We start from the raw sequence: 12,010 nt of genomic DNA, 5'->3' as shown, positions 1-12,010 counted from the left end.
TGTTTTTCTCCACTGGTTCCTAAGAGTCCAAGCAAGTATTATTACGGCTGAAGTGGTTCCATTATTTCTGAAATATCTCCCTCTGTCTTTCTCTCTGTGTTGTTTAATGTAGGCAGCCAGTACTGGAAACTATGTCAGTATTACAGTAAAAACACACACAGTAGGCACTAGGACAACAGCGAACACCATGGCAGCAGACTGGATTCTACCAATATTGTCACAGTTCTGCAAAAGTCTGCTCTACTCTTAGTAGTCTCCACTTTTATACACAAACACACAAAGCTGTAGCTATATATTACATACTGTCTACAATAAAGGAAAATGATCTGCAAAATCAAGTGAAGGGGTTTATGAGCAAAAAAATGCTGAAGGGGACACGTGTGATAAAATAATAAAAGACTATTAGTCACTTGCTTATTCCCCACTTGTCCAGGGTTGCAGACTTCTTCTTCCCTACCATTTTTTTATATAACATAACTGTATAACTGGCCTCAGTTGTCTAATGCTATGTACTACTGACGGCAGCAGCAGGTATGCAGAAATATAGCTACATCACCACTGCAGCCGAGTAAACAGAGATTGGAGGGAAGCATTTTGGGGGAATGAAAACATACTTAACCACTTCAGTACCGGGCCAATTTGTGGTCCAGGACCAGACACATTTTAGGTTTATTTTGTATGTGCAGTTTTGAGGGCTGTAACATTTTTCTTGTATGTCTCATTTAACTAATTTTTGCGTCTTTTTTCGGGGACACATAGGGCTTTATTTTTTTTATTTTTATTTTTTTTAATGTAGATTGCGAGCCCCACATAGAGCTCACAATGTACATTTTTCCCTATCAGTATGTCTTTTTGGAATATGGGATGGAAATCCATGCAAACACGGGGAGAACATACAAACTCCTTGCAGATGGTTTTATGCCCTTGGTGGGATTTGAACACCAGGACTCCAGCGCTGCAAGGCTGCAGTGCTAACCACTGAGCCACCGTGTGGCCCCATGTTGTTTTTATTTTTGACACATGTGTTTTAATTTTTTTTTATATCCAGGAAAATATAAACAAAATAGGAGGGAAATTGTGTCTGGTTTTCACTTTTTTTTTTTTTAATTTAATAACACAAAGTGAAACTGAAAAACTTTATAAAATAGTTTCTCCTCTCCATTATAGTAATTTTTATTTTGAATGGTGTTGTCAGGGGTGGGGCTATAACCTTTAATGACAGCATTTTATTGGCATATTATTTTACTTTTTTTTTAAATTATTTAATTTAAAGGGATTCTACCATTAAAAATCTTTTTTCTGTGGCTAACATGTCGGAATAGCCTTTAGAAAGGCTATTCGTCTCCTACCTTTAGATGGGATCTCCGCCGCGCCGTTCCTTAGTAATACCGGTTTTTACCGGTATGTAAATTAGTTCTCTGGCAGCGATGGGGGTGGGCCCCAGCGCTGAAAATGTGATGAGGGCGTCCCCACCGCTGCCAGAGAACAGCATCCTGCGCCGCCTCTATCTTCTGCTGGATCCTCCCCTTCTTTCTTCGGCGCAGCGGAGATCCCATCTAAAGGTAGGAGACGAATAGCCTTTCTAAAGGCTATTCCGACGTGTTAGCCACAGAAAAAAGATTTTTAATGGTAGAATCCCTTTAAATTTTAACTTTTTTTTTTTTTCAGATGGTGTCCCCATAAGGTCATAAGAGACCTTTGGGAACATCTGATCACTTTTTTCTTTGTTAAGGAGGCTGATTTCTCCTATAACTGGGGCTGGTACATTTAGCCCCAGTTGCAGGAGAAATACAGCCTCCTGCACCTCGTATACACAGTATACAGAGCTGATCTGGGTCCTGCAGGACCCAGCAGCTCTTGCATGACACTGAGCCTGGTGGATCACGTGACCGCCGGGTCAGAGGGTGGCTGCATCATGACGGCGCCCATAGCTGTGTATACAGCGCTCATTGAGTGCTGTATACACAGTGATTGAGAAGGCAGGGAAGGGAATAAACCTTCCCTGCCATCTCTCTGGGAGCTCCAGCTGAAGTTTCAGCCAGCTCCCAGTATCAGCAGCTGCACGATCTCCGTGCAGCTACTGTGTTCTGACAGGATGTACCGGCACGTCCTGTCAGAACAAGGCAACGACTTCCCGGACGTATAAAGTCTATGGGCAGTCCGGAAGTGATTAAAGGGGTTTTCCAGACAATTTTTTTTTTTTTCAAAAGGTCTGTTAGTGCTATTAATGGTTTAATAAGTGTGCCCAAACCTTTAGTAGTGTTTTGAGTGATTTCTGGGTTTCTCTGGGAGCTCCTGGCATCTTCTGCATTTGTTTAAATTGTGTACCTTCCTGCTGTCAGTTGTAGGCTGTCTCACACTATCTCACCCTCTTCCTTTCACTTACACTTACTCCCTTTCTTCCTAGATATCCTGCCCACTACTAGCCCTTCTCAACTAACTCAGCCCATCTCTCAACCAGATCCTACTTACGTGTCTTCCTCTCCAGACCTCCCTTCTGAGGCAGCTTTTCCTCTTCTTTGACTCAGCCAGTGTGTGCGCAGGCTGGAGGTGCATCTGACACCTGTGCACTAAAGATATCACTTCTTTTGGCGCATGCACAGGTTGAAGGTACCTCTGACGTCTATGCAGTAGAGATGGAGTGACATCTCTACTGCGCAGGTATCAGAGGGACCTCCAGCCTGTGCATGTGCTGGCAGAGTCAAGGAAGAGGAGGAGCCATCTCAAAAAGGAAGTCTAGGGAGGAAGACACGTAAGTATGATGGTGTGGAGGGAGGGGGAGTATTGGTGATGTTCCAGCACTGGAAACGGAACATCACCAGATAATCATAAAATGTGCCTGGGGAAGTGACATGATTGCCCCAGGGATATGGGAAACTATATACTTTTGATAAAGTATGACATTTAGAAAGTAGGTGGGGGGAGGGTGCTTAGATTCAAGTAGGAATACCATTTTATCCCGGACAACTCCTTTAAAGGGAGTACCTTGAAGAGGTTAATCTACACTTTTCAAGTACACCTCTGTTCTGAATGAGGGATAAGTGCTTTGGTGGCATATCTTAGCTTGCCTTTGCTTATTTGTACATGAATAAAACTGTGATTTACATGTAAAAAAAGCTCAAAAGCTGAATAACAGAGGCATATTTGGAAACTGTAGAAACAGCTCTACAATATTCTTTTGACAGATTCCTTTTAAAGGTAATAACTTAGATTAAGCAGACCACAGGATGTGTCTGTAATAGTTCCTTACTCACTACTCATTGAAAGGATCTGGATGCAATAACAGAGCAAGCCCTTGGCCAGTTGTGGCATGCTCACTCAATCCCTAGCCTGTAGTCTACCTCTCAGTTGTGACATGCTCATTCAACCCTTAGCCTTGAGTCTAACTCTCAGTTGTGGCATTCTCACTCAATCCCTAGCCTGGAGTCTACCTCTCAGTTGTGGCATGCTCACTCACTCCCTAGCCTTGAGTCTACCTCTCAGTTGTGGCATTCTCACTCACACCCTAGCCTGGAGTCTACCTCTCAGTTGTAGAATGCTCACTCACTCCCTAGCCTTGAGTCTACCTCTCAGTTGTGGAATGCTCACTCACGCCCTAGCCTTGAGTCTACCTCTCAGTTGTGGCATGCTCATTCAATCCCTAGCCTTGAGTCTACCTCTCAGTTGTGACATGATCACTCAATCCCTAGCCTGTAGTCTACCTCTCCGTTGTGGCATGCTCACTCAATCCCTAGCCTGGAGTCTACCTCTCAGTTGTGGCATACTCACTCAATCCCTAGCCTGGAGTCTACCTCTCAGTTGTAGAATGCTCACTCACTCCCTAGCCTTGAGTCTACCTCTCAGTTGTGGAATGCTCACTCACGCCCTAGCCTTGAGTCTACCTCTCAGTTGTGGCATGCTCATTCAATCCCTAGCCTTGAGTCTACCTCTCAGTTGTGACATGATCACTCAATCCCTAGCCTGGAGTCTACCTCTCAGTTGTGGCATGCTCATTTAATCCCTAGCCTGGAGTCTACCTCTCATTTGTGGCATGCTCATTCAATCCCTAGCCTGGAGTCTAACTCTGTCCTAGGTGCTGATTATTGAGCAGGGGACAAGTAAGAAACATTTAGCTCTTACCCTGGGATATTCTCTTCTGTTCACACCTCTATGCTTACAGCTTGCTTGTATCCAGCCTCTGTAGAGGGTGCAGAATGCTGCAGCTGCTCCCTACAAATGCTGTCGTCATGTCTTAAAAAGCAAACGCATGTTTGTATATTTTTGTAAAATAATACATGTGTAGTATAGTACTAAGATAGGTGAACAGTTTCTGGAGCTGATGTTGTGTAGCATGGCTGGTGAAATCAGAGAGCCAGTGGAGGATGCATATTCTATTTTACTGCTATTTTTTTCCCTTTACCCACTGGATGTGTTTGCGTGCCTCAAAGAAAGCCACTAATGACCTGCCTAGCGCATGCTCTTTGTGTATGTTACTCCCCCTCCTCCTGCTCTCCTGAGCAAGTAGCTTTCTAATTCCTTCCATTAATACAAACAGGGGAAGCCTGAAAACCCACAAGCTACAGTATTTGAAAAACACAGAGATGGACAGAGAAATGTATGATTGATGCAAACATCCAGGATTACAAGGCTTCAGCATCAGCACCACCATCATCAGATAATAAACAGGGATATCAGAGCTCAGAGCTGGCATCACAATGCCAGCATTTGGGATTTTGTCTCGTGCAAGTTGGACTGTATATTGGGACTCTTAGCTGGACTGACAGGCTGAAAGGGAAAGGGCACAAAAAGGTAAGACACACAATGAGATGTTGTGACAAGCAAACAATGCTTGCATGGGGGATGCCTAACCTAGATTAGAGGAAAACAGAATGCTATGGCAAATGCGAGAGTATTGAGGAGAGATGTGCACCTGACATTATATCTGCACTGCTCTAAATAGCAGCTTTTCTAATAAGGGGATGTTTATGGGCAGTAATCTTACAATGCATCTCCTTTATTGCTATGCCACATTATGCAGGATACTGCAGCCTTGGATACCAGCAGAGATTTATGTTCTGTCAAACATCAGCTAATTCAGCTTGGCATTAATAGGTGCCACATTTGCATGTACTGCTTCCTTTTCAGGCTCAGCTCTATGGAATTTACAATAGATAGCATACACATTGAATGTGCAGCCAGGTTGAAAACTAGTAAGGACGATGGGTGAAAATCAGTGTGAAATGTAAAAACAAAGCATTGGATACATGAGGAGCCTGCAGGGGGGCCTCTTTTTATTTTAATTGTTGAACTGGAAAATAGCAAAAAAAGGGTGATGCCGAGGTCACTCATGGACATGATGACTTATTATTTAATACTACCACAAAGTGGCTGTGAGCTTGGGAAATAAACCAGGGGGGCTGGTGTTGCTTTCAAATAATCATTGGTGGCCACGATCCCAGGGGATGGAATGCAATCTGCACAGGGAAATTGTATTTTTAATGACAAGGGGATGGATGGAATATTTCTGAACATGTGACTGAATATATGTTATGTAGAATTATCTAGTATCAAGCATTTATAAGCTGTATATCAGCTAAATTCAATTATTATTGTTATAATCTATAAAGCACATAACGCGATCAAATAAATAATAATAATAATAATAAATAAAATATAAAGGCTATATATACCTTACATCTCATGTATACTATAAGCACACTTTACCCAAAGAATAGTTAGGTAAAAAAAAATTAGAAAAAACAAAATCCCCATAGACAGCATCTGCTGTGCATGTATTTAACATGCTGTGTGTTCACATTCTGGGACACATACAATGGAAAGGTTTGCTATGAATGGAGAGGGGGGTTGGTCCAAGCTGTTCACTAACTACTTAGTAGTGTAAGCACTATATAGTTTGGTCCTCCTCTCAGGAAAGGAAGTGTTCTTGCCAATAAATCCACCATCCACATTGTTGTATTTCACTATTTTTATTGCATTTCATCTGTATAATATTGCATAATTTTACTGCATATTTTCATCTGCATATTAGTACATATTTGGACAAAAAACTGATCTTTCTAGACTTATTGATTTGTCTAGTGGTATATCTGTTAGTTGTGAAAATTGAAAGCAAGCCTTATAGTTACTGTGGTAATTTCTGCACAGGGAGCAATTGTAATGTCAATTACCAGCAATTACATTAAAGAAAATTACTATAGGAGTAATGTGAAGAAGTTAGTCTGGAAAATAAATTCTGGCTTATATAGGACAGTCACATGAGGTGCAGTGCCATAGAGGAGTGTACTGGGGTGTATAGGAAATATTCTGCTATTACTACAATTAAGGCCTAGTTACGCGCAGAAACAACCGTATTAATGATCCTTTATATGTTCCGATCATAAAAGTGCCGACTGCAATTTCACAAATACTGGAATATGCCATCATGCTTTACAAATCAATATGGCAAACAATAAAATATCTACACAAGATGGATGTAATTCCTAGATGTCCCATATTACAAGAAACTGAAAAGCACTTTTGTTTTTTACTGCAATAATTACTTTCCTATCATGTAGGAAGCCTGTGACATAGTGTTCTTTTATGTATCACTATGTCAAACACAGAAGATAGTTAATTAATAAGGGTGTTATCCACTTCCATAAAAAATAACCAGTAGCAGAAAACTGTAAAAGAAGGAAGAAAAACATCACTCATCTAGTAAGTGTCCCTCTGGTGTAGCAGTGGAACTCCATTCCCTGCCACTTCCGGTTCAGTCCAGACCACAAGTGGTGACATCCTGTTCATCTCACAGCAGCACTAGAGCCAATCACTGGCCACGGCGGTGACCTGTGCACAAGTGGCACCTGATAGTTGTGCACAAATCAATGATTGTGTAACAATCCCATAACATAAACAGGACATCACTGGTTGCAGCGATTCAGTCAGAACGGGGTGCAGCATTGGACTTTTGTGACATTTAGTAAATAGTTGATGGTTTTTTCACTTCGTTGTACAGTTTTCTAGGGCTGTGTAAATATAAACCTTAAAGATCTCTAACACAACACAAAAGTCAGAAACTAGACCTTAAGTTTGTAATTGGGAACCATTAAATAAATGTGACCACAGAAAATGCGGTCATACATGGTGAACACTTCTAAGACTCGGTTCACATCTGCCTTTGGTATTCCATTCGGGGAATCTGCATGGGGACCCCCTCCCAAACAGAATACTGAATGCATTGACAATTGGTGAGCTTATGAAAGCACACGGACCCCATAGACTATAATAGGGTGTTTTCTACACGGTGTCCGCACGGAACATGCAGAGAGAAAAGTACTTAATGATCTTTTTTCCTCTCTGCATGACTCATACGGAGACCGCAGGGAAAACACACGGACCCCATTATAGACTATGGGGTCCATGTGCTTTCATTACTCACCGCTTGTCAATGCATTCGGTATTCCATTCGGGGGGTCCCCAAGCGGACTCCCCAAACAGAATACTGAACGCAAATGTGAACTAGGCCTAAAACAGATTGTCAGGAAACAATGGTGAACTGTAATTTTACCAGCATGTTCCATCAATAACAAAGTAACAATTTTCATGGATTAATAAATTACCGTATATACTTGAGTATAAGCCGACCCGACTATAAGCCGAGACCCCTAATTTTACCACAAAAAACTGGGAAAACTTACTGACTCGAGTATAAGCCGAGGGGGGGAAATCCACCATTGCAGATAAAAAGTCTGGTCATGTGCGTTGCAGCTTAGTAATTCCATGGGGATCATAGTAATAGCAGCTAACCCCATCATGTCCCTCACATTAACCCTCTGTGTGCCTCACGTAAGAGTTATTGATATGTCGGACATATGGAGGTAATAATTAGGTATCTTCATAATTAAGGTCCTTCATTTGTACCCTCCTGTGTCTCACATATTAGTAACCCTTATATGGGGCACACAGGGGTTAATATGAGGGACATGATGGGGTTAACTGTTATTAATGTGAGGCACATGGAGTTACTGAAACTAAATTAATAACCCCAAATGCCTGACATTAATAGGCAGAGTAACTAAAGGAAGGTCCCTATGTGTGTCACTTTACTGTAGCTTCCTCTCCTCCATACAACAGCCATCTTCCATAAGACACAATGAATCCTGGCCACTCATCTGCAGGGTAGATGCTAACTCCTAGTGCGCTAACAGAGCTCTGATGACGTCATAACCATGTGATCGGTGTGGGCGGAGCTACTAGGATTTAGGCTCAACCTTATCTGCAGATGTTACATACCAGTGGCTACTGGACCTTTGATGACATCACAGTCACGTGACCTCATGACAAGCCAATCACAGAGCAGTAGCACTAAAGGACCTCCCCCTTCCAGGTTCTTCCAATTTTCCGTGCTCCGTGGACCCTGACTCATGTATAAGCCGAGGAGAGCTTTTTCAGCATGAAAAATGTGCTGAAAAAGTTGGCTTATACTCGAGTATATACGGTATTTATAAGTGACATCCAATATGTCTGTACATTCTGTTATACTTAGTAAAAATGTCCACTGCAACAAAACAGAAATAGCTGAAATATTAGTAAGCAAGTTTAAATACCAAACTTTGATTATGGCTTTACCAGTATATAGCTGGCTTTAAAGTGGGATTCCAGTTATAAAAAAATATTTTCATTACCGTATTTTTCGGACTATAAGACGCACCCAGGTTTTAGAGGAGGAAAATAGGGGAAAAAATTTTTGAAGCAAAAACTGGTAAAATATTTAATATATGGGAGTTGTAGTTTTGCAACAGCTGCAAGGCCACATTGACAGGTGACCCTGCAGCTGTACGGGGATGCATAGAGTGTTTTTTTTTGCGGGTCCAGAAGTACTTTTTAGTTATACCATTTTGGGGAATATCTATTGCTTAGATCACCTTTTATTGAAAAAAAACCCCGGTGGTTTATGATATATGATTTTCTACTTTTATATATATATTCTAGGGACAGGAGGTGATTTATAATTTTTATTTATTTCATATTTTTATTATATATTTTTAAAGCTTTTTTTTTTTTTTAAAACTATTTTATTCTCCCCCCGGGGCTTGAACCTGCGGTCACTTGATTGCAAGTCCCATAGACGGCAATACAACTGTATTGCCGTCTATGGGACATTCTGTGTATTAGTATTACGGCTGGTCATAGACCCAGCCGCAATACTAATATAGCAGTGACAGGCCTGGGAGCTTCATTAGGCTCCCGGCTGTCACCCGAACAGGTCGGCTCCTGCGATATCGCCGCGCAGGAGCCGGCCTGCAACTTTACAGGTACGGGGACGGTGGGGACCGGCCCCGGGGGAGAAGAGGCCGCTGATACAGACTGCAGACCCGGCATCCGCTGTACTAGAGAGGCGGATGCCGGGGAGGGATAGACGCTGGGGCCTGAGACATCGCTGCCCTGCCCTGCCCTGCATGAAGCCAGCGGCGGGGGGACGGAGGAGCTGCTGCTGGCTTCATGCAGGGCAGAGGAGCGCAGCGAAGTCACAGGCCCCGGCACCTGTAATGGCGTCTATCACTTGCCGGCTTCCGCCTCTCTATTACAGCGGATGCCAGGCGCCACATTCGGCCTATAAGACGCACCCTTCTTTTCCCCCCAAATTTGGGGGGAAAAAAGTGCGTCTTATAGTCCGAAAAATACGGTAATGAATAGTACATCTACATATAAGAAACTTTGTAATATATCTTATAAGGAAATCAGCTTCCTTCTCCACCTATTAAACTGTTTTCCTCCTCATTTAGTTGTTAATAAAATCCAGCAGTCAAGAAATAGTGCAAAAACAAATATATGCACAAGGATCAGGCCCATATAAATAATGGGTGGCATTAACTCTCAAAAGTTCCTTTTTTGCTAACAGTTACACAATTTGTTAGTAAAAAATAGACTCTAAAATCTAGACTCACCGAGGACTATTTTTCTTAGAACTGATGTACCAAATAAACCTAAAATTACCAAATAGCAAACTTTTTTAATACACAATTGTATATGGGAGGTTTTTCATTTTATATGTGGCTTCATGTCCCTATCTTAATTTCTCTTTAAAGGCTACATAAGTTCTTTTTCGTTTTGTTGTTATATATTCGCGGCCCCATAATCTATACTCTGTAGAACGGTACTGCTATGATTCTTACACTATAAGAAACAGGATCGGAAACTCAGCAACATTGCACAGAAGTATAGGCAAACAGAACTATTCTATACACTCTCCATCATCTTCATTCATCTTGATATATTGTAAGTTTAATAAAGACACATCAAACTCTTACACTTGATTCTACTTGAAGAACTAATTATTCTTGTAATTATAAATGTAACTTGAAGTTCTAGCTCTAATAGACTGTAACTGGGCACACCTCTCACCATATACTCACCATATACTATTTACCATATACTATTTAGGGTAAGTTTTGTGGCGGCTGCTATCTCTGCATCCCTATAACTACAAGCTTTGAACTGGCTCACTGGTGGATGCCTGAGTTAGGGTAAATACTTGAGCCAAGGTGAGCAATGCATTTCAAAGTACTCTCACTGCAGTACATACTAATAGGTAGTGTATAGGATCTCAACCAGCATATCTGTTCATAATAACTGGGTAGATTATTTAACAAACTTTCCAGTTTATAAATATAGATGAATAATATGGTTAACATGACAAATAGGCACATAGACAAGCCAACCAGGATTCTCCCCCACTGTGGTGGTCTCAGTCTCCAATCCTCTTGTAGCTTACTGCTGTCTGAGGTCTTCTGCTTTGTGAACACATATGCCCAGCTCGTAGAGGTAAGAAGGTCTTATTGAAAGGCAAGAGCCAGTGAGGAGGCTACTGACAGGTCCCCCTGGAAAAAATGTTGTCTGAGCCAATGACTATGCTTAATATGGATTGGTACAGATTTATTCATCTGTGAATTTGTCAAGTAATGTTATGAGGCAGCTGTCCAGTCGACCCAGAATTTAGTGGTTGCATTTCACATCAAATCACAAGTCCCTGCCATTTTTGTGGGTTTACAGATGACTTTAGAAGGGGCAAATGTTTTGTTGCAGCGCCAATATCGAAAAATTAACAATGTTATAAAATAGAAATTCTTCAAAGGAAATATTTAAAAAATGTTTTAAAAAAATCTACAGTAATATACACAAATTCCTAATGTAACCTTTAGCTTCTAAGGGCTCGTTCACATCTGCGTCTCCGTTCTGCAGGTCTCCGTTTCTTGCACAAAACAGAGGCAGGAGACGGAAACCTGCAGGACTCTTTCAAGCCCATTCATTTGAATGGGTTTGAAAGATGTCCGGCCGTGAGCCGCAGTGAGCGTTTTGAAGCTCTCCGTCGCGAAACCGTTTTTTATTTAATCCGGACACAGTCGGACATGCAGTACTCTGTGTCTGTTTTAAGAAAAACAGTTTTGCGGCGGAGAGCATAAAACGCTCACCACCGCTCACGGCCGGACCCGATCTGACAGGTTTCCGTCTTCTGCAGGAAGAAGATGGAAACCACAGAACGGACTGCCGAACGCTAGTGTGAACCTAGCGTAACATGCACAGTAGATTTATTTATTGATACTGGTATTCATGTATTTTCTGTTTTTGTCTTGACTACTATTACATTTTGCAAGCTAAAACAGTTATGCATAACTAAAAAAGCTAAAAATCAGTGCATTCCCTGGACTAGAATGCAGCAGGGAGGTGGAAGTCTTGTTCCTCTACCTCCCCTTTTGACACTTCAAGTATCAGTCACATGACTAGCCTTATGACTTCCAGCACCCTGCAACCTAAAAATGGGTGCAATGGGAGACCTGCATATACTGTATATTAGTGGGTAAGCTTATCCAGGGCACAGCATGCACTAATAGGCTTTTTAAGTTTTATTTCCTTGCGCCTTTTACATAGCTTATAAACCAAGTAGCTATCCCTGCTCAGGAGGTACTCTGTCTACCGTCATACAACCAAATTCCAACTTAGTTCTGCCCTAGAGTGAAGAGTTGGATACAGC

General features: G+C 41.8%; 1 protein-coding gene across 2 annotated transcripts in view; it reads left to right on the top strand.

Annotated features, from left to right (window-relative positions):
• Positions 1-4,470: 4,470 nt before the first annotated feature.
• Positions 4,471-12,010, top strand: part of PLPPR1 (phospholipid phosphatase related 1) — a 100,416-nt gene continuing 92,876 nt past the window's right edge. Inside the window, exon 1 of one of the 2 annotated variants that reach the window (XM_075280365.1) lies at positions 4,471-4,788. The gene's annotated coding sequence lies outside the window, so the exon portion shown is untranslated. The remainder of the gene's footprint in view (positions 4,789-12,010) is intronic. The other variant, XM_075280366.1, reaches the window with a different exon arrangement.

The sequence above is a fragment of the Leptodactylus fuscus genome, chromosome 1 (genome assembly GCF_031893055.1).
Source record: "Leptodactylus fuscus isolate aLepFus1 chromosome 1, aLepFus1.hap2, whole genome shotgun sequence".
Classification (NCBI taxonomy): domain Eukaryota; kingdom Metazoa; phylum Chordata; class Amphibia; order Anura; family Leptodactylidae; genus Leptodactylus; species Leptodactylus fuscus.
Note: the sequence above shows the minus strand (reverse complement) of the source record. Positions and strands in the feature narration are given on the sequence as shown.